We start from the raw sequence: 26,818 nt of genomic DNA, 5'->3' as shown, positions 1-26,818 counted from the left end.
TGACTTAAACCGCCAGCTTTCTTGGGTCTTTAGCTTGCAAATGGTGGGACTTCTCAGTCTCCATAATCACATAAGCCAATAGATGATAGTAGATCTATATATAGAGAGAGATGCTTATATAAAACTGGCCCTTTTTCTCTGGAGAACCACTGATACAAGTTTTGGTACCAGGAGTAGGCCTACAGGGATAATCTTGGTTTCAAGTCACACCCTAGGCTTTTGATATGGGCTGCCCTTGGTAATGCATTGATGAGAAGGCCCGATGACTGCTTAGAACACATAGAGTCTGTTAGTCCTGATTATTTATGATAGAGAGTTGAGCTCCTGTCCATGAACACAGCCTCTGCTGTGAAGGCCTAATGAAGGAAGGAACGCTGGGCTTCTCTTAGAGAAGTAACCACACACCGAGTTTTTAAGGAGGAAGCAAGAGTCCTGACAGAAGGATACAGTCCAGACCCTGGCCTTCAGGGCATGGTCCAGCCCAATAGGTCTCAAGCGTAATGATGGAAAAGAACTTGACGGCTTTAAACGATCAGCTCTAACGGATAAGGTAGGACCAGTGTAGCAAGAAATGTGAATAACCCACCATATGCCTGGGGCCTTTGCTTCCACGTACGTCTTGCTAAACCCAGCTTCTAGCACCGCACGTTCGTCTGTGTGCTTTGTATGTCTCCCAGGGAGGAAGGGTGAGTCCTCAACTAATGAGTGAACAGAGACAGTGGACAGTTTGCCCGTTGGATGGAGGACACCGAGCCATGACGGGCACTGGCTCCTAGAATTCCCGCTGGGATGAAGCCCCAGTTCAAACTGCTCTTTAGTAGTTGCCTTCCGTTCTTGGTCTCTACTTCCCATTCTCCTATATGGCTTCTTGGAATCACCTTCCAAATAAATAAGCTGAGCTCCAATTCTGGAGGGGGAACCCAGGCTAAAAGACCTTAGTTCGGGCAGGCGTACTAGAAAGAAGAATTAGAATACTGAGCACAGGACAGGTGACCATGCTGAGGCAATGATGCTCCCACACACGGAGCTGGAAGGAAGAGGAGCTGTCAGCACTGCCATGGAAAGAACTTCCGCGACGCTGGTCTTAGTTTCAGAGGTAAACACAAACACAAAAGAGGCTGAATGGCTGGACGGCACACATGTGTACGTGTGCATACGCATGTGTTAGGACACACGCTCACGTCCAGGTGGCCTAAAGGACACCATTTGGACTACCTGAGCGCGAGCACGCACACAGAAAGCTTTATTCTGTTCAGTCATTTCCTAACGGTTAAGCCTCTCTAGTATCTAGCCAGATTCATTTTCTACTCACCAGTAAAAACATTTTTGTGCACGCTCATATTCTGTTATATACTAAACAGCGTTCTTTACATTATATCAGTATGTAATATTTTGGTTTAGATACACGTGTATAATAGTCATTACATACATGTAATTTACTATTTAAAAAGTCATTTTCCTTCTTTTTTCTAGAATATACACAGGCATACTTATCAAATAGTACAGTCTGAAGCACAAAACGAATGATCATACTCTAGCAGCAAAGGATGCTGGGACAGACGTGTAGTTTGGTGTCAGATACTGACTACCCACTTTGTATGACTTGGCAAGGTTATTTAATCCCTCTGATTTCAGTTTCCGTGTGTGTGTCAAGTGCCAATAAATGGTATTTCTGTGAATGTAGGTTTCAAAGAGAAACACGGAGATACATATTAAATGTTTAAAATATTTGGGGCGCCTGGGTGGCGCAGTCGGTTAAGCGTCCGACTTCAGCCAGGTCACGATCTCGCGGTCCGTGAGTTCGAGCCCCGCGTCAGGCTCTGGGCTGATGGCTCGGAGCCTGGAGCCTGTTTCCGGTTCTGTGTCTCCCTCTCTCTCTGCCCCTCCCCCGTTCATGCTATGTCTCTCTCTGTCCCAAAAATAAATTAAAAACGTTGAAAAAAAAAAAATTTAAAATATCTGGCACAGGACAGGCAATAAATCAATAGATAAATATTTGCACATCACAGGAAGTGATATTATTATACCAGAGACACTATCACAACTCATAGTATTACACCTGAAAGAACTTTGAGTATCTCATTTGTCCTTATACTTGGTGTTTCTTTTACCTTGTGTGGACTAACAAATACATGAAGATTCCAGAACCAGATTGGCTCCTTCATTTGTTTCAAATCCGTTCAATCAATAGTCTACGACATGTACATTTCTCAGTGTTTCAGAGCCACTTCATCACTGCCCTCAAATAAGAACGAATGGTGGTTTGCTGTGTAGGGGAAAGTATGTCTTTCCGCTTCAATTATTATACCAACGTTTAAAAACTGCTGACTTCCTAGGAGAGCAAGTTCCTGGCAGTACACAATGCTGCTGCCTTTCTGAGGATGGATGAAATCAACAGCACTACTCTAACGAACTCTCCGGGTAAATGTCTCAGGAATGTTCCTGACACCATAAGGTGCTGACTTTGCTAAATCTACACGGTGGGAATGTGTAAAGTAATTGCTACCCACCTACATTTGAGGGTAATTTTTATGCAACCTCTCAAGTCACTAACTGATAATAAAATATAAACCCTTTCACTCTGGGACAAAATAGACTCCCAAGCACATCTTAATGACTTATATGACTAATGCATAGTTTTGAGTTTCAGTAAAATTAATACATTTTTAAATGAAATATTTTCACTAACCTAGAACACAAGGCAAGAGGGGGATATATCCTACTATGTTTACATAATAATAAATGGCATCCTCAACAGTAACAATAGTTTTACATTTACTGAGTACAGCCTATGTATTAGGCCATAGAAGTAAGTACTCTGGGGGTGCCTGGTTGACTTGGTCAGTTAGGTACCCACCTTGATTTTGGCTCAGGTCATGATCTCACGGTCATGAGTTTGAGCCGCACAGCAGGCTCGAAGTGGAGTTCAGAGCCTCCTTGGGATTCTCTCTCTCTCTCCCTCTTTCGCTGTCCCTCCCCTGCCTGTGTTTGCATGCTCTCTCTCTCAAAATAAATAAACTTAGAACGAAAGAAAGAAAGAAAGAAAGAAAGAAAGAAAGAAAGAAAGAAAGAAAGAAAGAAAGAAAGAAAGAAAGAAAGAAAGAAAGACGTACTCTGTGTCATCCTATTTCATTCTCTTGACAACATAATCATCCTTACCTAAACCTCTATTAAATCATATTGGCTGACAATAGGTAATCAAAATTTTGTCCGTGTTCAGTGGTTTTTAAAACAACATTAATTTTCATTACTTCTTTGCTAGATTAATTCTGAACATTAATTCTCAAGTTTCAGAGGGCAATTTCTTTCTTTCTTTCCTTCTTTTTTTTTTTCGAGTATTGTGAGGTTAATCTTCTCATATTTTACCCAAAGCCTGATTACAAAATTTTAGAAATAAAGAGGTATTATTTAGCACATGATTTATAAATACATAAAACTATAATTTATCTCACACTTGAAAATGACACAACAGTGAGATAACAAAATCAATTATTTTGGCCAGAAAGCAAGATAGAGTATTGGTTCCAAAGGATTTACAAAATCAATCAATCAATTTTATGAAGAGCTCCCAAACGATTCAGTGAGATTTGAGGACTGCGAATGAACTTCTCTGCAAATATCAGTTCCAGCCCTCACCCTGAGGTTTGACATTGTTACCTAAATGTTCACTGTGGGGTCTTAGAGGCTTTTCAAACGTGTGATGTCACTTGTTAGACTAGAAATGCCATTTGGTGAGTGTATTACTTTTCTGTGGCGTGGCTGGGTACCAAATTGTCAAATATTTCATGGCTTAAAACACAAATATATTACCTAACAGTTCTGGAGGGCAGAAATATGACACAGGTGTCACTGGGCAAGAAGCAAGGTGCAAGCAGGGCCACGTTCCTTTTTGGGGGCACCAGGAGACACTCCATTTCCCTGCCTTTTCCAGTTTCTAGAGCCCTTCTACGTTCCTTGACTCATGGACCCCTTCCTCTATCTTCAAAGTCAGCAACAGCGAATTGAGTCATTTTCACACTGTATAATCCTGGCCTCCTTCCTTAGCCATACCTCATGTTATATCTCTTTTTCTGCCTCATTCTTTGATTTTTAAGGCCCCTTGTGATAACACTGGGCTAACCTATACAAAGCCAGGTAATCTTCCTTTCTACAACCAGCTGATTACCAGCTTTCATTCCATCCGCAACATTAAATCTCCTCCTCATGGAATATTCACAGGTCCTAAGATTTAGGATGTGAACATCTTTGGAGGGCCATTCTGCTTACCATGGTAGGATATATTTATTAGCTGATACACATTAATTTCTGTTTTCTAAATATTTCCTGAGCACCCATTATGTTTCCAACACCAAGTCAGGCTCTGCAAAATTAATGTAAACAAGACAGACATGATCTTTATCTTTGGACCTTGCATTTTGATTTTTAGTCTTATTAATTCCTAACTGACAGCAAACACAGATTGAAATATTTTTTTAAGTGTACCACAGAGAAGGCAAAAGGCAATTTGCAAGAGACAAAAATATGCTCACTTCATAATTTGGCCTGAAGCTGGTTGTGTAAACATAATAAAAGTTATAGAAAGAGTGAACCAGAGCTAGTGACCTATTTTACAGTTTTTAGACAGACAATAAATTAAAGCCTATCCTCATTATTCAAAGATTCTGGGGGCGCCTGGGTGGCTCAGGCGGTTAAGCGTCCGACTTCGGCTCAGGTCATGATCTCACAGTCCGTGAGTTCGAGCCCCGCGTCGGGCTCTGTTCTGACAGCTCAGAGCCTGGAGCCTGTTTCAGATTCTGTGTCTCCCTCTCTCTCTGCCCCTCCCTTATTCATGCTCTGTCTCTGTCTCAAAAATAAATAAACATTAAAAAAAAATTAAAATCAAAGATTCTGTATGTGTAAATTCATCGACTCACCAAAATTTACTTGTAATCCCATAATCAATATCCATGGTGCTTTTGTGGCCACCTGTGAACATGCACAGAGGCAAAAATTTGGGTTGGCCAGGGTGCAAGTTGCCAATGAAATTCAAACAAGACAACATTCCGCTTTCCTGCTCCAACTCTCATACCGTAAACCAAGTGTCTTTTTCATGGTCTACTTAGTGTCACAATTTTGCATTTTTATACTTTTGTTGGTGATTCTGCTGTTTAAAATATCAACTAAGCATTAGTGTCAAAGTACCATCTTCTAAAGTGCTGGGATGTGCCTCATGGAGAAAATACTGTGACAGATAAAGCTTTGCCTAGGCCTGACTTACAGTACTGTTGACCGTGTGTTCAGTGCTAATGAGTCAACAGTACATATTAAATAAAGTGTCTTTAAACAGAAACACACAAAAAATAAGTTATGTGTTGACTGATTGATGAAAATGTGGCCAGAGGCTGGCAGAAACCTAACCCTGTATTACTCCCAGGAGCGCAGCTCAGTATTTGCGAATTCCACATTCATGAAGACTTCACAAAACCCAACAGTCACGCATAATGATAATTAACTATATTTATTGTACGGCTCTTACTGTTTTAAGTAGACTAGAAGAATCGGGAGTAGGAATCAAGGCAAATCAACAAAAAGCATTATAATGTCATAAAAAATGATCTTTAATAAAAGATTCATAACTATGCTTCTAACACCTAAGTTTCAAATGCTACAAATTGTGCCTGTCAGGTGTCAGAATAATCCACATGTGCGTGTTCACTGTATTTATGCCTTAGACTATTTTTCTTTAAAAATATTGTAGCTAGTTGAATAGTGACTATAAATGAAATCACTGATTTTTAAGCATTTTAAATGCACACTTCAAATGTAACTCATGTATTAAACTATATGTTTTCCCTGTGGTTCCTATTTTCTAATTTTACCTTATATTAGTTATTTTAGGAGGAAAAAACAGCCTAACTATGACTTATATGCTGATTAATCATAATCAAAGAAAACTATTTGAAAATGTGTTACCATGTATGCTTTTATATTTTTGAAATTATTTTTCAGGGCCTAGACAAATGTAGATGATTTTGAGGTTATGATGAAGCCTGGCTGGCATGACCACTTCCATCACTATCCATGAGTGTGCCTGTAAGAGGTGAAGGAATCTACCTCATTGTGAAGACACCGGGAGTTCAATCTCACGGGGGGGCTGGGAAAGCGAAAAGCAAGTCAGTCAAAACCAGAGCTACGTGGCCCATGGGGTCGAGTGTCACTTAGCCTGAGATGTGGGGATGGAGAAGGAAGAGAAGATCCACCCCCTTATTTCCCTTCTTTTCTCCATTTCTCTCCTTTTTCTTCTCTTTCAGATCTGCCTTTCCTTCCTTTTCTCTATTTTGTGGTAGCAGCAAACTTTGGTCTCCTCCTTCCCCACTCCCGACATGAATGCTCCTTTATCAAGAACTGGCCTCACTTGGGCCTGGACCACCTCCTTTCAACTGAGGCAAACGAATTCGCATTAATCTTGATACTTGATTTAACTTGGTCCTAACGGTGTTCATCATTGCTGGCTTTACTGCAAGGAAAATTATACTGTGTAAGAATAGAAACTTGACTATGAAAAATCTAAAGAGGGGAAAACCTGTATCTGGCACTAAAAATTTTATGGTCATTTTCAAATATATACCCAAGTAGGGAGAAGAGAACAATAAAACCACATATATCTGATTTTAAAAATTGCTAACTCGGGGCACCTGGGTGGCTCAGTTGGTTAAATGTCCAACTTGGGCTCAGGTCATCATCTCACGGTCCATGAGTTAGAGCCCCACGTTGGGCTCTGTGCTGACAGCTCAGAGCCTAGAGGCTGCTTCAGATTCTGTGTCTCCCTCTCTCTCTGCCCCTCCCTTGCTTACGCTCTGTCTCCCTCTCTCTCAAAATCAAACATAAAAATTTTAAAACAATAAAAAATTGTTAACTCATGGCCAATTTTATTTCACCTATACCCACGTCCCCTCCTTTCCTACGAGATTACTTTAAATTCAGTCTCAGACATCCTGTGATTTCATACATAAATATCTCAAAATAGATCTTTAAAGGATAAGGATTCCTTTTGAAACAAAACTGCAATTTAATGTTAACATCTAAAATACTGACAATAGTTCTGTAATATCACCAGCGTCCTGAGATGACCGCTTATCTTTGGAAAGTGGCTGTGTTCATGCACTATTGTTCCAACCAGAATACCAAAAATTTCCACAAGTTAAATTTGGTGATGTTTCTCTTAAGTGCCTTTTTACCTATAAGTCACCTCCCTTTCATTTTCTTCCAGTTTGTGTAGTGAAAAGTCCCTGGCCATTTGTCTTATCGTTTCCCACAGTTTGCTGACTGCCTCTCTGTGGTGTGTCAGATACGTCCCTTTGTTGCCCTCTAGCTTATAGACCCGGAGGTAGATTTTGAGACTTGATTTGACTTGGGTTGGACTTTGTAGCAAGAGTTACTCAAAGAACACACTGTATACATCTATCAGGAGTGGTGTTACACCCGGTTGCCTCTGTTTTTATAATGTTAGCGATCAGTACGTTATTTCATTAGCGGTTAAAAAATGGTGATATTCTATCATCCCTTTCTCAAAACCTTTTCTAAAAAATCTAAATAAAATACTTCTGTGAAAAGAAACTTCCTCTCAACGAATATTTGGTTACCCTCTGATGCAATTTAATCAGAAAAAGTAGAAAATACTTCATTTTTCTTTTTATGAACTGATGTTCAGAATAACGAGTTAATTCCCTAGCATCTTCCACTGATGGTGAATCAGGAAATTTTCACATCATTAATTCATAAATGTTTAACTTACTTGGTGTTTTAACCCATTTCTAGTATTATTCTTATAAATGTTCTAATTGTTTCATTTTGGCCAGTGAAATCCTTTCTGAGTTGGTTTCTGGGTCTTTTTCACATGACTCCAATTGTCTGATTAAAACCTAGTGTTCTGGCATAAGATATCCATCCCACATATATTTTGTGTATTTCACACCCCAGATCTGGATTCAGCCGTTCTCCATAGGGAGTCCTTGATCCCCTCAGAGTAAGTGGTATTTGGGGTCTAGGTACCTGAGGTCTGGGGGTATTTGGATAAAGGGGTATTTGGAGTTCAGGACTGTAGGAGATTTACTTAACCTCTTCAAATTTTAGATTTCTCTTTTATATTGAAATTATGATTTCTAATGATACTAATAAAATCACTTAACTATTTTATCAGGATTAGTTTTAGAATCACAGTACATTTTAAATAAAATCTAACAAGTATCACTAACAAAATGTGATTATTAAAAGGACTTCTAAGACATTTTTGTCAACAGGACAGGATCTAAAACAGTAAGGACACATATACTGCTGTGTTTTGAAGCCACTGAAATAATTCCTGTGTATTTATGACTTTAACTCAACATCAAGGTTTATTTGTTTCATTTTCATTTTCATTTTTAGAAATAGCTCCAAAATTTTTACTTAATTTGGTGTATAATTATTAAATCGTGCATACCACTTAATAGTCAAATCCAAAAAACCAGGTATATTCAGAAAAGTGTGGCTTCTATTCCTACTACATCTCTCCCCTTAGAATTTATCATAGAAGTAGCTTTTTTTAAATGTCTTGCTTATCCATTTACTTAAGAAATATAAACTAATATGTAAATACATGTATACATTTCTGTTCCCTTTATTTAAATAGATGGCAGTAGACCATGCCCACTTTCTTCACTTTGTCTTTGTCAAGGTTATCAAACAAATGTGAGGGGCAGGAGTAAGCCACATGTTCATCTTTTTAAATGGTCATCAGCCTTGAAGAATTTTCCAGATGAAAGCAATCATCCTATGAAGGAAGGGGAACAGTCCAGGATACCCTACAGCAAAGTTTGGGGCCTTTCCCAGCCTAGCCCCTCACATATCATTGGCCACCTGCCTTCTCCTTCCACTAGAATGATGTCAGAATTATTATCATGACTTCTCATGGAGGCAGCTATACAGCTCTCAGAGTCTCTGCTAGGAAAGGACTTGGGTGGGGAGACAGGGAGATTACTGCATCTTGTGTCATGTGTCAGCTCTGGGGAATCTCTCCAAAGGGATTCCAGTGGCCTCTGTGTTGATGTCCCTAGGGACTGCTGGCATCTGGAGAATGTCAACTTAAAAAAAAAGTTTCCTTCATTAAAATTGTTAGATTTTAAAAGTCAGCCCATCTGATGAAATGCATTTTGGGAAAGAAAGTGTTGAAAGTACTGATAACTTCGGTTTTAGGACAAAGGAATTGTGGGTAAATGATAACGGGTGATCGAGAAAAGAGGTTCTAAGGTATGGAGAAAAACTTGAGCAGTTGCAGAGCACATTTACAGAGGAGAGTAACAGAAGACAAGGTCCAGGGCAGTCAGTAGTTAATAACAGTATAGTAACAGTTACAATAGCAGACATCTAACTTAAAGTAACTGAGTTCATGACAGATCATAATTTTTCCTTAGCATTCTAAGGGGCACATATTGATGCTTGTGGTGTGGAAGAAGCATCCTATATATATGACTTCCTGAGCACTCATTGGCTCTATCCTTGGTAACTGCTACATCATCAGAACCTTTAAATATTTATGCATGGCTCAAGTACATGTTGTTATTTTCCAAGTAATGCCTACTGGTAAGAAAACAGCTTTTCAACTATATAGTAGTATCTCCAGTTACAAATAAGCAATTGATGAATATTTAAAAAAAAAAAGACATCTCTTTTTTTTTTTTTTTTTTTAACATTTTTAATTTATTTTTGGGACAGAGAGAGACAGAGCATGAATGGGGGAGGGGCAGAGAGAGAGGGAGACACAGAATCGGAAACAGGCTCCAGGCTCTGAGCCATCAGCCCAGAGCCCGACGCGGGGCTCGAACTCACGGGCCGCGAGATCGTGACCTGGCTGAAGTCGGACGCCTAACCGACTGCGCCACCCAGGCGCCCCAAAAAGACATCTCTTAATCACATTTAGTTTCAAGCTCATTTCTTGGGCTTGAGTCATTTCTTGCTTCTTGAGTCATCTTATTTGTTATACTTTGCTTGAGTCTATTCACAAAATCATGAGCTTTTAAAAAACAGGCGGAGAGCAGAAAAAAGATAGAGAATAAAATATAAGCCCATCATGTCCCTTTAAAATATAATAGCACTGATTTCAAAGTAATCTTGCAATTCTGCAAACTAAACATGAACTTAGTTTAAAACGTTCTTTTTTATCAATGAGACCAAGACCAATTATGTGATACAGAGAGGCGCGGAGTTTGACAGCAAAAACAAATCCTGGTCCTGTAGGCTTATGCCAGAAACAGTATGATTCCCTCAGCAAGCATAAATATCACCACCCACAATCCCACCAGTTTTCCACACTACATGCCACAAGCCCTCTAGATATTATTTCTTATTCAAATTAAAATAAATTATAGTGTATATCTAGCCCGAAATGCATTGGGTCATTTTGAACACATTTTCCAGCAGAATATAATGGACCTAGAATGTCTTGAGATACTGCAGTAAACCTGAGTTTCAGCTGATACAATATTTTTCTCAAAAAATATGTAGAACATTCACCACGTAACTCTGACTCCCCACATCAAGTATTTGACTGAATACCATTAAACTAGACACACAAATATACTCATAGTCAAGGACTTCATACCCTGAGGTCATCAAGATGTACACCATTATATAGATGTTAAGCGTATCTTTTTAAATCTGAACTTATGCACAGAGAAATCCTTCACATGTCATTAACCCAAGTACAGTACAGGAGGTCAGAATATTACACATCCATGAATCAATTTAGAGAAAAGATGAGGACCACCGTCCTGGTCAGAACCAGCTAAGATCAGTCAGTAGTGATTGAAACTGATATGTGTGCACATAACTACTAAATCAGCAGCAGAATAGCAGAAGTCACTCAAAAGAGGATGCCACCGCTTGGTTAATCTCCAGTTCTATTGGGAGGAAAAGCATGATTAATAGATGTATCTCACCTGAATGATAAAACAGCATCTGAGTAATTAGAGTGTGACCTCTGGCTGCAATGTACAAGGTATAATGGCAATAATAAGACGAAATCAGTGAGAGGAAGAGTAGCATATTTTGGAGTTAACTCAGCTAAAAGCAGAAATGGAAAAAGACAGAAAGTAAAACCAATGCAACTCCAAACTCCAAAGACAGTTGAAAAGATAAAATGGATTTTACAAATTAAATTTTTAAAGGAAAAGAAAATTAGAATGACAACTAGTGGAAGAAAACCGTCTCACCTCTACACTGTAGTGAAGTGAAGTAAGGTGTCAGTGCTCCTGTTGATTTCATTTTCTTTCAGGATATGTCAAGTTCCCTGGAATACCTTCCACAGTCACTTGCAAACATCATGATCCTCTTACATTCTTTTCTCCTATTTCCCATGTCTTTCTGTAAATTGGAGTGATTTAAGGACCAGAAAGTAGGGCTTGGATTTAATTAGATCCTATAATAGCTGTGGTACATTGCAGAGTGAAAGGCATCTGTGATGGCTAATTTTATATGTCAACTTTTCTTGGCTAAGGGTTGGATGCCCAGATAGCTGGTAAAACATGATTTCTGGGTGTGTCTGTGAGGGTGTTTCCGAAAGAGATTCACATGTCCCATGACATCCAAATTAGCACTTTGGGATCTAATGTGATGTTTACATACTTTTCCCAAAATCTCTACATCCATGCAGTCAGTAAGTATTTTTATAGGTCTCCTAGCCATTTCATATAATTTTTCCTTCTTCCTCATGAAAATAAGCCAACAAAAGAAAAAGAAAAAAAGAGAGGAAACACTATCTTCTCTTTTTTATGAATATCAGCAGGGAATAGCAAATCCTGCCCCCCTCGGCTCGGGTGCTCCCCAAACAACAGGTCACCTCATGTCCATGGCAATCTCTCTGCTTCTGTATCCTTTGCACACTCTATAAAACATCCTGGACGTGGACTGCCTTCGCCTGCTCCTCTTTAAACATTTCCCTGCCCATATCTTGGTCTTTAATCATTTCTTATGATTGCACCACTTTTAAAATGGTAAGTGCTTATATTCTACTCTTTGCTCGTAGGCCGCCAGATATTTCTTTTTCTCCCATTCTTTTTTTTTTTTTTTGATGTTTATTTATTTTTGAGACAGAGAGAGACAGAGCATGAACAGGGGAGGGGCAGAAAGAGAGGGAGACACAGAATCGGAAGCAGGCTCCAGGCTCTGAGCTGTCAGCACAGAGCCCGACACGGGGCTCGAACTCACGGACCGTGAGATCATGACCTGAGCCGAAGTCGGACACCCAACCGACCAAGCCACCCAGGTGCCCCATCTTTTTCTCCCATTCTTATTTGCTGTTTAGCCCCAATAACTCCACTGTTCCTTTGACATCTTCCATCTCCGTGATGATTTTCTGTGTCAACTTGACTAGGTCACAGTGCTTAGACATTGGGTCAAACGATAGTCTAGATGTCTCCGTGAAGGTATTTTTTTATTAGACTAACATTTAAATCGGTAGACTTCTGAATAAAGCAGATTACTCTCCAGATGTGGGTGGGCCTCATCCAATCAGTGGAAGGCCTGAGTAGAAAAATGCCTGATTTCCCCGGAAGAGGGGATTGTGGCAGCAGACCCCTTGGAACGCAAACTGCAACTCTTTTGTGGGTCCTCTAGCTTTCCAGTCTACCTTGCAGATTTTGGACTCATCAAACCTCCACAATCATATAAGCCAATTCCTTAAAATAATTCTATGTACATCCTGTTGGTTCCATTTCTCTGGAGAACCCCGACTAATACAGTCTTCTGCCAGGGCCCCCTCGACTTCACCTCCTCCTTCTTATGGTGCTAACTCTCTACTGCCCTTCCTCTATGCTTTTGCCAGCCCACAGTGTCCTTGTCCTGCTGTCCTCCACCACAGTTATGCCTGCACATTGCAACCCTGCATCAAACTAAGAATCTACGCTCTCTGCTCCTGCACATGCGTGGTACCACAGGTGCCCGTTTGCGGTCTCCAGCCTAAGCTGCGCTCTCAGAGCCATGGGGAGGTTCTTTTCTGGGTCGGCACCCTGAAGATTCAGTGTTTGTCTATACATGTATCCAAGGGGGGTTGATTTTATGGGGAAAAGGGGACCGGACAGAACAATTTCTAATTTAGAGAAGTTTCAGTATTTATCTGTCATCTTTGACATGCAGATTTTTTTTTAACTGAGATGTTTTATTTATTTTTGAGAGAGAGAGAGCACAGGGTGCACGCAGGGGAGGGGGAGAGAGAGAGGAAGTCACAGAATCCGAAGCTTAACCGAAGCATCCGGATGCTTAACCGACTGAGCCACCCAGGCACCCCAACATGCAGATTTTCAAGGAGAGTATAAACATCACTGTGAACTTCATTAATCCATGCATTTATTCTAATCTAAGGGTAGAAAATCTATTTCCAAAGTGACATCGTGAAAAAAAGTTTTTTTTTACCTCTTTTTACTTCAGAGTGTAAAGATGGAACCTCTATTACCATAATAGCTTTGCAGCTCTTGGGACACTCTTCTGCAACTTTCCACCAACTTGCTAAAATAAACACAAGTTTTTCCTGAAACTGCTATTCCCCAGGCCACCCCCAACTCATGATGACTCTGACATATTGTAATAAAGCCATTGCTCCCTGAGGATCTCTTTGCACCGCTCCAGCAATTTTTGTCTTCTCTCTCTCTTATTGAAAAGGAACCCTATTATTAAGTACTTAAAATGTTCAAGATTCCAAAGAGAAGACAACCTTTCGGTATGAGAGATTAATAATAACAATAAGAAATACAGAATGGGAGATAGGCGTTCACAGCCAAATAAAAATTTCATTTGCAGAATACAAATCAAATATGATTTCTTTTGAGCTGCATCTCTCTGATTTATAGACACAGCTCTGTAGAATATTTCCTAGTATTTTTGCTTCCTCTGTTCTCCTTTTCATACCCACAGCTACTTCTGCACAAATGCCCTAACATTTGAATCTTTTCTACAGCATGACTCTTCTAAATTGGCCAAAGGATTATTCTTTGTGAATGCTTCTGAAAGTAGTTAGATGCGGATAATTATATACAAAGACAATCTTAGGCAATGAGGTATAACTCCTAAAGGCAATTGGGAATATGGATGGATAAAGACATTTGGTTCAAGTTCTGATTCTTATGACTAAGAGTTTTTCTTCTACATATTCATACAGAATATTATATGGATGCCTCATCTCAGTACATACACATACCTCTGCCTTGTCAACCGGCAGACACATCACCAGACTTTTGTACTTTGGACCTTAAGTAATCACAAAAGTGTTTCCTTTTACTATCACGGTATTATTCATATTTATTCCAAACCACATTAGCAAAAAAAAAAAAAAAAAAAAAAAAAAAAAAGCATGGTTTCTATCTCCTAGAAATTCACAGCCTTAATTAAGAAATGGTAGGCATTTTAGCCAGTAGCATTTGGGTATTTATTTGTAGTGAGTGTATAATTTGGAATAAAGGGAAATGTGTAAGTACAGTGAAAGAGAATGAAAAATACATGAATGCGTTTGAAATCCAGTCGATTAAGGTTATACAAACCATGCAAAGTAATCCATAAGGACTCCGTGGAAATGACACTATCACAGATGTCATTGGAAACAAGACCCTGGTGATGAGTTAGTGAACACAGGAGAAGTGATAGGGCAGGAGGGACCAGAAAGTAAGTGGTCAGAAGGCCCCAAGTTGGAGGGGATGAACTGAAGCATATTTGGCAAGCCCGCCTGAGATAAATGAAGAGTATACCCACAAGAGAAGTGTGAGAGCACAAGGCACCCTGGTGAATGTCCTAAGAGCAATCACTGAGTGGGGGAGTCCGGAGGTGTGGTTCACCCTACCCAAGGGAGCGGTCAATGAAACGAACCAGGTTTGGGGTTGGACAGGCCCTCAGGGCTGTCAGCCAAGCAAAACATTTCAGTAAAACAGAGTGGCATGCTGACTTTTGTACACCAAATGCATGGAGTTACCCCATCCCGGAGGCAACAACAAATGTGTATTAATCCACATATATGCCCTTCTACCTAGTCCTCTGCAGCGAGCCTTGGCCTTTACCTGCACAACGTTTGCTGATGAACAGAGCGATGCTAACTCTCCCACACTGAAAGCACTGAAAGCAAACCTACACCTTGAACTACGATACATATGTTGAGAGACAAAAAAGGATTAAATCCACAGTCTACTAAAGTTAGCATCATTCTACCGCCTGAGAGTAGATTATGTGTAAAATATGACCCTAAACCAAGGATCTGAATATTCACCACGGATTCTCTTCTCTCGGTATGTCGCAATACTGCTCTTTGCTAGCTTTGCGTACTTACCAATATTAGGAAGGAAGAGAGCTCAATGTAAAACTTTATAAAAGTTCTAACTATTCACATGAACTTAGGTCAGAACTTAGGATCTTAAATCTCAGTTTCTTCGGTATCAAAATATTACTGATCTACTTTCTTTATGGGTCGATGGGGAAGCATGCAATTTTGCAGCTGGAAGGGAATGAGACAGCACTCAGTAAGTACCTGCATTCCACCTGCACCCTCGTTCTGTAAGGAAACAAAAAGCAGCACACTGAGGTGAGTTGTCCTTAGGGCTGTGCCGGTCATCTGCTTGTTTCACTCAGAACCACGTATCACCCTTTCCCTGCTCTGTTCTGAGGCATGCCAGGGCTGAGTGATGCTGACTGAGAATTGTAGGCTCCTGGTTTAGCAAGCTTCCAGCCCGGAGCTGGTGAGAGGTGGGCAGGTGAAGGGCAGGGAGGGGCCAGGAAACTTCTCCCCACTCTTGCTCTGCCTGGGCAGCTTCTTGGTAGTGGCTGAGTCTTTTTTTCACAAGGCTCCTGCTCCCAAAGGACACCCTTGCTTCTCCAATCCTCTACTGGGAAGCCGCTGCCAGGATTCTAGCACTGATAGACAACGTCAGCCTCTAAGCTCTGGAGGCATGACCTTCTCATTTTTTCCCTCCGGCCCCTGGCGTTATAGCATCTTCCTGCTGTCACTAAGCTCTGAGTCGTCTCACCGCCTCACGTTTGGCCGATCAGCTTTTCCGTCACCTGTAACCAATTTCCTCTGATGACTGTGCAGTTTCAGAGGCCTGCAGTGATTCTGGTTTTTCTGACTGGGCACTGACTCAGAGATCAATTTAGCATCAGAACTCAAGTATTTTTTAATCTGTAATAACATGATCAAAGACTAATGACATGCACGTCAGACTGCCACCCACCCATTAGACAAATATATTTTTTAGACCACTACTAAAATAAGCATTAACAAATATCATATGATGCTACAGACTGATAACTCACGTAGGCTTTATAGTATCATTAAATATTATAGCATTATACAACAAGTAGGAAATAGTCACTGTTTTTCTTAAAAATTTGATAATTGAATTATTTCCTACCTGTTCTCCTCTATTTGTTCTCCTTTGTTTCTTCCACATCCAGATTACTTTGCCATATTTGAAACCTCATATAAATCTAATCTTTACCTGTGCTTCCATAAATAAACAAATATTCCATCCATCGCCCACCCCCCCCCATCTCTTCCTCTTCAGTCCCTAAGATTCACTTTTTAGCATCAAATGTCCGCTCACTTTCAAAATTTCACATCAGTTTTGGAACCCACTCCAGAAATGGTAGTATATTCTTGCATCATCTGTTTTTGATGGCCATAAGTTATTCCATTGGGTGGAGGTGCTATAATTTATTTAAGCGAGTGATATACGGCTGCTGGGTTCAATCAATATCATTTTGCTGCTGCAGACAACGTTGCAGTGAATATTCTTGCATACATTTCAAATGTACAATGCAAGTGAGCTTGCAGAATTAACCCCTGGAGTTTGGGTTACTTTTTGGTGCAGATTATATACCTGGATAGATTTAAAGCATTAGGCAACACTGTTTTGGACCCCCTATGGCAATGTTTTCTGTGTCTTAAATCATTTGGGTTCTCCTTAAAAATGCTGATTTCATACACATAATATTTTGACCTGTAACATAGGGGATATAGAAGCCAGGTTCCTAAGGAGCAAAATCTTGCCCCATTTAGCTGTGTGGCCTTGGGAAAATAACCTTCGCATCTCTGTTTTCGTATACACAAACTGGGCATTATCAGAGTTCCTAACTCACTGGATTGTGAAGATTAACTGAATAAATATATAATGCATACAGAATAATGCCTGGAGTATTTCTTTTTATTTGAGCAAATAATCCCTCCACTCTTTTATTTATAGACCTTAACTTATATTATTTACAAACCTATCGACAGAAGATTCTGGGCCATAATAAGTGTTCATCCTTCTCGCTTTTTAGATGCTTTTCTTTAAAATCAATTTTTAGCTTCCTCTTGTGTTAAACAGTAGTACCCATAATACCACGGTTTTCATACCATCGTTAAAATTTTGTAAGAAGAGTCATCATATTAAATGTGTAACTATTAAAACTAAAGAAGACATTACTTTGTTACACAAAACAACTTGGCAAATTATGTCCAAAGAACACGATAGTTCCAACATTCTCATTTATTCAAGTCTTTTAGGGAATGCTACCTGACACCTATTTTTTTTTTCAATATATGACATTGATTGTCAAACTGGTTTCCATACAACACCCAGTGCTCATCCCAACAGGTGCCCTCCTCAATACCCATCACCCACCCTCCCCTCCCTCCCACCCCCCATCAACCCTCAGTTTGTTCTCAGTTTTTAACAGTCTCTTATGCTTTGGCTCTCTCCCACTCTAACCTCTTTTTTTTTTCCTTCCCCTCCCCCATGGGTTTCTGTTAAGTTTCTTAGGATCCACATAAGAGTGAACACATATGATATCTGTCTTTCTCTGTATGGCTTATTTCACTTAGCATCACACTCTCCAATTCCATCCACATTGGTACAAAGGGCCCTATTTCATTCTTTCTCCTTGCCACGTAAGTACTCCATTGTGTATATAAACCACACTGACACCTGTTTTAATGCGCGTGTCTTCGATAATGAATGAGGTGGTAGATGCTTGCACATACTTACATATCATCCTTTCCTTTCTAGGCAGTGCCTGTTTATATTTTGCTTCCTTTTTAAAAAAAATAAAGCTTTATTTTTTATTATTAATTTTCAAGAGTATTTTGTACCTGCGCTAATAGAATCTTCGGAGATAATGGGCATGTTCTATAACTGCACTAATACAGTAACCAATGGCTTCATCTAGCTAGCTATTCAGCACTTAAAATGTGGCTAGCGTGACTGAGAAACTTTATTTTTATTTTCTTTCATTTTAGTTAATTGAGTTTTAAATTTAAATAGCACTAGATAGCTAGTGGCTACCATATTAGACCATCTTTCTCATTAGAAGGACTGAGTTAACATCTGGTTTATAGCTCTTTTTACCTAGCATTGATCTTTAGCCAAATCCTTCTTGCAACATATACTCGAGGAATGCACAGGAGTTTACTGGATCTAAGATACATCGGCATCCTGCTGATTATGCTTTGTACGGAACTAAGAATCTATACTTGGTTGTCAAGTGTGTTTATGGAGTAATCCAATGGTTCCCACACTTTGCAGCAAATTGGAATCGCCTGGTACTATTTCTTTAAAATCCCAATACCTGGTTTCCATCCCAAATACTATTTGATTGGCATGGATGCTACCTGGGTATCAGAATTCAAATAAGCTGCAACATTTGGGAACGACAGACATCACCTGTAATCAGTGAGTAACGTGGGAGTGATGAGATGCAGGCACGCCAAAACAAAAAGGGGGTTGGCAGGTATCTCTGAGGAGTTATGTCATTGGCAAAGTATGAAAGCTGAAGGTGCCCTGAAGCTGATGGCTTTCCTGATCTGTGGTGGTCACACCCACTCAGCCTTGCCCACCGTGACCACATTTATCCCAATTCAAGTTGTGGGGATATTTAGAAGCTGTTCAGTGTAACTAAGCATCCATTATGCTGTTGCTGTGCACACTGTGATATTGCCTGCCCTGTATCCCTTTTTTTAAATATGAAATTGTCAAATTGGTTTCCATACAACACCCAGTGCTCATCCCAACAGGTGCCCTCTGCAATACCCCTCACCCACCCTCCCCTCCCTCCCCCCCCCCCATCAACCCTCAGTTTGTTCTCAGTTTTTAAGAGTCTCTTATGTTTTGGCTTTTTAAATCTAAGTAAACTTGCAGGTGAATGAAGTCCATTCAGTCATTGTCAATCTGAATATCAGTCTCAATCCAGGACCACTGCTGCTGGTGAATCAAAGTGGGCACTGCCATCATAGAGGCTACAAATATTTTTCAATTTATACTCTTCAATTTTTATCATAGAGGCTACAAATATTTTTCAATTTATACTCTTCCTTTTAATATTATGTTGTTTTTTCATGCAGCTCTCTAAATATTATCTCATTTTTCATCATTTCCTCGATGGCACCTGGGTTTGGGTCTCTTGCTTAGAAAGACATGTGCCTTCCAATATTATGTGTGTTATCTATTCATCATCTTGTGTTTTCTTCTATTACTTTTTTCTATGTCTGTATTATTATTATTTAGAGAGAGTGTGTGAGCAGGGGAACACAGGGAAAGAGAGAGATTCCCAAGCAGGCTCCATGCTCATTGGGAGGCCTAACGTGGGGCTCGATCTCAGGATCATGACCTGAGCCAAAATATAGAGTTAGATGCTCAAACAACTGAGCCACCCAAGAGCCCCTGTATTATTTTTAAATATTCAATTCATCTGGAATCCATTTTGATATAAAAATGTTACTTATTTTTCTAGAAACTATAGCTTACTAAGTTCCATTATTGACTATATACATTTCCTCACATATTTTCTTTTTTTTTCAATATATGAAATTTATTGTCAAATTGGTTTCCATACAACACCCAGTGCTCATCCCAACAAGTGCCCTCCTCAGTACCCATCACCCACCCTCCCCTCCCTCCCACCCCGCATCAGCCCTCAGTTTGTTCTCAGTTTTTAAGAGTCTCTTATGCTTTGGCTCTCTCCCACTCTAACCTCTTTTTTTTTTCCTTCCCCTCCCCCATGGGTTTCTGTTAAGTGTCTCAGGATCCACCTAAGAGTGAAAACATATGATATCTGTCTTTCTCTGCATGACTTATTTCACTTAGCATAACACTGACCAGTTCCATCCACGTTGCTACAAAGGGCCATATTTCATTCTTTCTCATTGCCACGTAGTACTCCATTGCGTATATAAACCACAATTTCTTTATCCATTCATCAGTTGATGGACATTTAGGCTCTTTCCATAACTTGGCTCTTGTTGAGAGTGCTGCTATAAACATTGGGGTCCAAGTGCCCCTATGCATCAGTACTCCAACTCCTAGCAGTCCTCACATATTTTCAATGCTACGTGTATCTCAGGCAAATCCCTAAATGGTATTTGGACTTAGTAATGGATGTTCTCTTTTATTCTTTCACTATGTTTTCACGTGCCAGTATCAACATGTTTTAATTAACATAGATTTATAAAATTTTTCTAACATGTAGGTTCTCCTTACTACTGTTATTTTGCTAATTTATGTATTTGTTCATACTTTTTATACATGAAATTCAGAATGATTTCATTTTTATGAGTTATTTTAGGTAGAATGAGTAGCTTGTGATACTATTTTCCACTTCAAAACAGATATGACTTGCCATTTAATCAAGTCTTCTTTTATATCCTTCAGTAACATTCTAAATATTATTTTTATATATCCTGTACATTTTTCTAAGTTTTACCTTGATATTTATTCATTTTTGGTTCTAGTTTAAGTGGAGTATGTATTCCTTTTGTATTGTCTATGTAGTTATTTAAAAGTGGGAAGATAAATTACTGATTTTAAAAATTAATTTTGTTGTTAGGCACATTACTGAGTTACCATCTTAAAAAATAGTAAAATAATTCTCTTAGATTTTTAAGCATTATATTGTATCAGTGCCAAATCTTGTCACCTCCTTTCTAGCTTTATATATTTTTCTATCTCTTTCTCTGATCAAAACATGCTTGTAAGTTCGGAACTTAAAAAACCAAAAATTAGGAAAGAGAGCCTAATGCATTGGTTTACAGAGAGACCTAGATGCCTAGGTCTTAACAACAAAAGAGACATTTCAAAAGGACAGACTTGTTCCGAGAGAGAACTCCAAATGCAGTCTCCTGAGGCTGGAACTAGAAAAGCCGGAAGTAGACATCTACAACATCAGATCACAGCGATGGCAAGAAAGAATGGAGAAAAGGGGGTCATGTGTTATCACTGAACTGTGACACGGTAGAATGTGAGACGCAAGTTGGAACGTGTCTTTAACACATGTTATTCCCTGGTTGATGATTTGAGAACGATCCTGAGTGTGAGTGTGCCCTCTGAGGAGGGCACCAAATCCAATCTCCTGTTAACTCTAATCACTCTGTTCAAATAATTTTTACTTCGCTTGCTTAGAGGCAGATCATTTTGAAGAATGTGAAACAACATTACCATTTGTCTTATATCACTGTTTATGTGTACCTGAAATGCATGGGAGTTCCCATATATGTATTTTGTGCATTACATATTGATACAAAGTTCCCATATATATGTGTGTCCAAAGAAGTTTATGAGAAGGGACTCACAGAGCACACTAGAGAATGAGCACGGATGCGCGGAGGTGAAAGAAACCACACTACAGGATAGAGAAGGTGCCTAGCAAACTAACTGTTCAGACCCATGACTGAAGCCACATTAAAAACCCAGATGCAGCCACCTTTAAGCATGCACTACTAGGTTAATCATTTTCAAAAGGGTGAAGAAGTCATGATTAAATAGAAATACATCAAGAGATTTTCTGACGATACAAATAATAGCAACTTCCATTAAAAATGTCTTTTTGGCATCGGAGTAGAGGCCATCCAGAAAGACAGATGAGCTTAAGGCATTCTCTAGGCCTCTGTCCAAGTACTGAGGCAAGTCTTGCGATGCATTCAACTTGATGGTTTGACACGTTGACATACACGGCATTAGTACTGTTGTGCTTTGAAACCCCACAAATGATTTTTGCAGGTTTAAGTTGCTAGAATAAGGGCTCGACAGAGGGGAAGGACGAGGAAAGATGTGTCTTGCATGGCATGGAGTCCAGCAAGCTTACAGCACCCCTCCCGCTTGTATTCCTGCCTCCTGGGGTTTTCTATTAAACTCCCCTGGCCACATGTTTATTTGATTTGAAACAAATGCATGTTAAAATCTTTGCAGGTAGTGTTTCTGCACTGTGTGGCTTTGAGAGTTGATGACTCAATCATTCACAGTGATAATGGTGTGAATATTCTGGGACAGGTGATACTTCTACCTAACTGACTATATTACTATGTCACAGGGGCTCTGTGTTTTTCACAAAACAAACCCAGAATCATGACATTAAACACTTCTAAGTAAAAAACAAGGGGTGCCTGAGTGGCTCAGTCGGGTAAGCATCTGACCTCCGCTCAGAGCATGATCTCACTGTTCGTGAGTCTAAGCTCCACATCAGGCTCTCTGCTGTCAACACGGAGCCTGCTTTGGTTCCTGTCTCCCTCTCTCTGCCCCTCCCCAGCTCATGCTTTCTCTCTGTCTCAAAAATAAATAAAACATCAAAAAGAATTTTAATAATAAAAAAATAAGAAAAATAAGAAACAAAATAAAACTACTCTAACTTTAGAAATACGCTAAAGGTTTTTGTTTGTTTGTTTGGAAAACCAGGTACAAATGACATTCATAAAAAAAACAAAAAGCAAACTATTCTGTGTATAACAATCATATTTACCGAAACAATTCATAAAATTGGTACCATTCCCATTCCTTGCCTGTATAGTCTGGAGTGTCAAAGAATCTTGGGCATGTATCAGGGACCATTTGGATAATTTAGCTATAAAGTTCCTGCACATGTTTATCTATTTAAAATAGTTTCTAAGATGTTACTTTCATGATATCTTAGCAATTGTCCTTAAATGAGCAGAAATTACACCTTACATTCACTTTTTCAATCACTTACAATAAAACTGGCTGAAAAGCCCTTTGATCATAGATGTTGAGGGATTTTATTTTATCTTCATTTTCAGAGAAACCATTTTAGTGGCTTGCATTTTCTAATTTTGTGAAATATTTACATGCCAAGTACTAGAGTAGTTTCTATAAATTACATTTATGGGCCTGGACTATAAATTTTTTTCTAAAGAAATGTTTTAATATGTGATTTTACAAAATATCATATATCTGTCAAGTTTACAGTTCTATCAAATATGTGCATGACCTGTAGAGACAATAAATACTTCATCTTTCTTTTTAAAGATTATTTGTAAGAAGCATCAGGGCCTTTTATTAAACCTTTCAGGTATATAGAAGCCATTGTTCTCTCCAGCGCTCGAGGTGGGATCAAATGAAGGGAGAATGAGGATCCTCAATGCAGCATTTCAATCCATGTTGATGGGTTTTATTTTATTTGTTTCTAAACTTACAATTGTCTCTTCTTCCTTTTTCCATCACATACTTGTATAATGGCTTATATGTTCCCTAACCCTCTTTCATAGATTTATTTCTATCATCTGGGGCAGAATGTGAAGCTCTTAAATAAAATGGGCATTTTTTGTACAGTCATAAGAATACCTTTTTTAAAAATGGGCCAAAAAATACCAAATAAAGAAAACGACTCTGGAAAATCTATATCTGTAAAATACAGCAGTGGGTTAAAGTCCTTACTATGTACATCAATTAAAAATTGTACTTTGGCTAAAAAACAATCCAGGTTGAAGTGATCTGTGTTATTCCAGGTGAAATGGCAAGAACTAGGCATAATTCACCATGTTTCATTCTTCCTGCTTTGGCAATTGTAGATTCACGGAGACGGAGCCTCCCTCGGAGAGGTACCTGCGTAACTAGGAGCAGGACAGAACTCAGCAGCCTACCTGGGATGAGCAGGCATCAGGAGGATGTGTGTGGTATGGGATGTGGGTTGTTTCACCTACATCGTAACTTCGGTGTAGTCATGGTACCTGTTGCACCAAGTCTTAATTTTGACCTTGACACTCAAAGTCATCCATCAATTTTCTTTACCATATCCAAAAGTATCATTCAGACCTTCCTGACCTTGACAGTCCATTCTGACCAGTAGATTTCCTGGTTCTTTTGTGGGAAACTGTACCTCTGGATATCGCCAAAGTCCATGCTGTTGTCTACTCTTTTCCAGGTACATGGGATAGCTTCCTTAATCCTTCCATAATCTAAGTTATGAAGCTTTTTCTTCAACACCCAGGTGAGCCCAGCTGTTTTGACAAAGTCAATCTACAATGATCTGCATATTACTAATTTCCAAATCTGTAGAATTCTGTACCCCATGTTTGCATGCTTCTCTGAATCATTTTTTGCTTTGTTCTGATGTATTTTATCTCTTGATGACATTAACATGAGCTCTTTTAATACCTCTCAGATTTTTTTTTCTTTACAAAGTTAGACCCAGAATAGGAGATCAATGTCTTCAAATCCATTCATTCATTGATTTTTTTTTTCTGTAATAACCTCAACAAAAGCGATATACCACAATGGGTACTAAATGCTGGAAATGCAGTTGAAAAAGATAAACCCTCTCCCATAAAAAGTTCAAAACTTATAGGGGGTAAAGAAATGTGCATCCTAACTCTAGGTATATTAAACTGGTAAAACATAAATGCACTAAAAGACATAACTGATTCTAGGAGGAAGCAGTCACTACAATAAAATGCATTTTTTATTCATTTATTCATTCCCTCATTCATTCATTCATTCATTCAACAAACATTTAGCATTTGCCTGCAACAAGCCAGGAGCTCTTAAGATCTAGAATGCTGAGGGGCGCCTGGGTGGCTCAACTGGTTAAATGTCAGACCTTTGATACTGGCTCAGGTGATAATCTCACCGTGGTGAGACTGAGCCCATGTCAGGCTCCACACTGAGCATGGAGCCTGCTTGGGATTCTCTCTCTCCCTCTCTCTCTCTGCCCCTTTTCCCCCCCCTCAAAATAAATCAACATTTAAAAAAAAAGATTTGGGGCACCTGGGTGGCTCAGTCAGTTAAGCGTCCAACTTTGGCTCGGGTCATGATCTCACAATCCGTGGGTTCAAGCCCCACATCGGGCTCTGTGCTGATAGCTCGGAGCCTGGAGCCTGCTTTGGATTCTGTGTCTCCCTCTCTCTCTGCCCCTCCCCTGCTCGTGCTCTCTCTCTCTGTTTCCCCAAAATAAATAAAGATTAAAAAATTTTAAAAATGAATAAACAAACAAACAAATAAATAAATAATGAAAAAAAAGATTTGGATGCTGAGATGACAGGTTGGAAGGTACAGCCTCTATGTTCAGGATGTTCACACTCAAAAGAGGAAGAGAATGAATAAACAAACAAATCAAAGCACAGCATAAAAAATAATATTACCTTGGCAAGTAATTATGATAGATGCCATCTGTCTTTACATTGATTAGTTTGGATTGGTTAAGGATATCATTACGCCTCTATGTCACCCTGAGAACCTCACTTTTTTTTTTTAATTTTTTTAATGCTTATTTTTGAGAGAGAGAGACAGACAGACGGACAGAGACAGAGTGTGAGCAGGAGAGGAGCAGAGAGAAAGAGACACAGAATCGGAAGCAGTCTCCAGGCTCTGAGCTCAGCTGTCAGCACAGAGCCAGGTGCGGGGCTCGAACCCATGGAATGTGAGATCATGACCTGAGCTGAAGTTGGACGCCCAACTGACGGAGCCATCCAGGCACCCCTGAGAACCTCACCTTAACAAGAGTAAGCAAAGGAAGGCAAGTGGTGTGGTCTAGGTTTGACTTGCCCCAAAATTGAATAACGGAGAAATAATTTTCATGGTTGATGTATCATCTTAAGAAATGTCAAAAACGTACATTTTACTTAACACATCTATATGTTAGCATGAATTAACCTCTACTTATCTAGTTTTTTTTTTGTTTTTTTTTTAATTTTTTTTTTTTAACGTTTATTTATTTTTGAGACAGAGAGAGACACAGCATGAATGGGGGAGGGGCCGAGAGAGAGGGAGACACAGAATCGGAAGCAGGCTCCAGGCTCTGAGCCGTCAGCCCAGAGCCCAACGCGGGGCTCGAACCAACGGACCGCGAGATCGTGACCTGAGCTGAAGTCGGACGCTTAACCGACTGAGCCACCCAGGCGCCCCACTACTTATCTAGTTTAAAACCCAATACTTAATTTAGAAAAAGAGTAAAGGATGATCCAAACACCTAGTTAAAATAAATACCTCATTAAGCTTTCATTGTTATTGGTTCATAATTACTGTTTATTTTATCCCTAGTTTGAATGGTTCTCATGAAATTAATTCAACCGTAATATCCAGTTTTTCTCGCTCTTCTACACTTCAGCTTGCTTAGGATTTTAAGGCAGCTTTTCTTAAAAATGCTTATAGGCAACTTCTTCCAGCCCAACTGTTGTTCTCTCTAGAGAAAGAGCAGGGTTACTTCTTCTCAATTCAATTTACATCAATAAACACGCATTGAATGGCCACCAAATGCTTCAGAGACACAAAGGTGAGTAAATCGCAGTCCATTTCTTCAATGAGTTGATAATGTATGACTGAGTTCTAGGAACTTTCAAAAGAGAGGCAATTGACTGATCAAAGAAAATTATCATTATGTGCCCAAATAGGCTTCTAAATTATCTGTGTGCTAAGAATGATGCTTCATTAAGTTACTCATTTTCTCTGGTTCCAGCAGCTCAGCCAGAGGAAAAGAAAAAAAAAGAAAGTTCTTTGACTGCAGCACGTTGTCCCTGGTCCATATAAGATCCAAACCAATACCCTTCTCCTAGCAAAGAAGTCCTTTCTTC

At 39.4% G+C, this 26,818-nt stretch overlaps 1 protein-coding gene across 4 annotated transcripts in view; it reads right to left on the bottom strand.

The window, feature by feature from the left end:
• The window catches only part of CNTNAP4 (contactin associated protein family member 4), a 253,966-nt gene that overhangs the window by 150,122 nt on the left and 77,026 nt on the right, over positions 1–26,818 (bottom strand). The window contains exon 1 of one of the 4 annotated variants that reach the window (XM_058706375.1): positions 11,229–11,356. The exons of the other annotated variants lie outside the window; for them this stretch is intronic. The gene's annotated coding sequence lies outside the window, so the exon portion shown is untranslated. Of the gene's footprint in view, positions 1–11,228; positions 11,357–26,818 lie in introns of those variants that run through there. 4 annotated transcript variants of the gene reach the window in all.

This window comes from Neofelis nebulosa, chromosome 17 (assembly GCF_028018385.1).
Source record: "Neofelis nebulosa isolate mNeoNeb1 chromosome 17, mNeoNeb1.pri, whole genome shotgun sequence".
Taxonomy (NCBI): Eukaryota; Metazoa; Chordata; class Mammalia; order Carnivora; family Felidae; genus Neofelis; species Neofelis nebulosa.
Note: the sequence above shows the minus strand (reverse complement) of the source record. Positions and strands in the feature narration are given on the sequence as shown.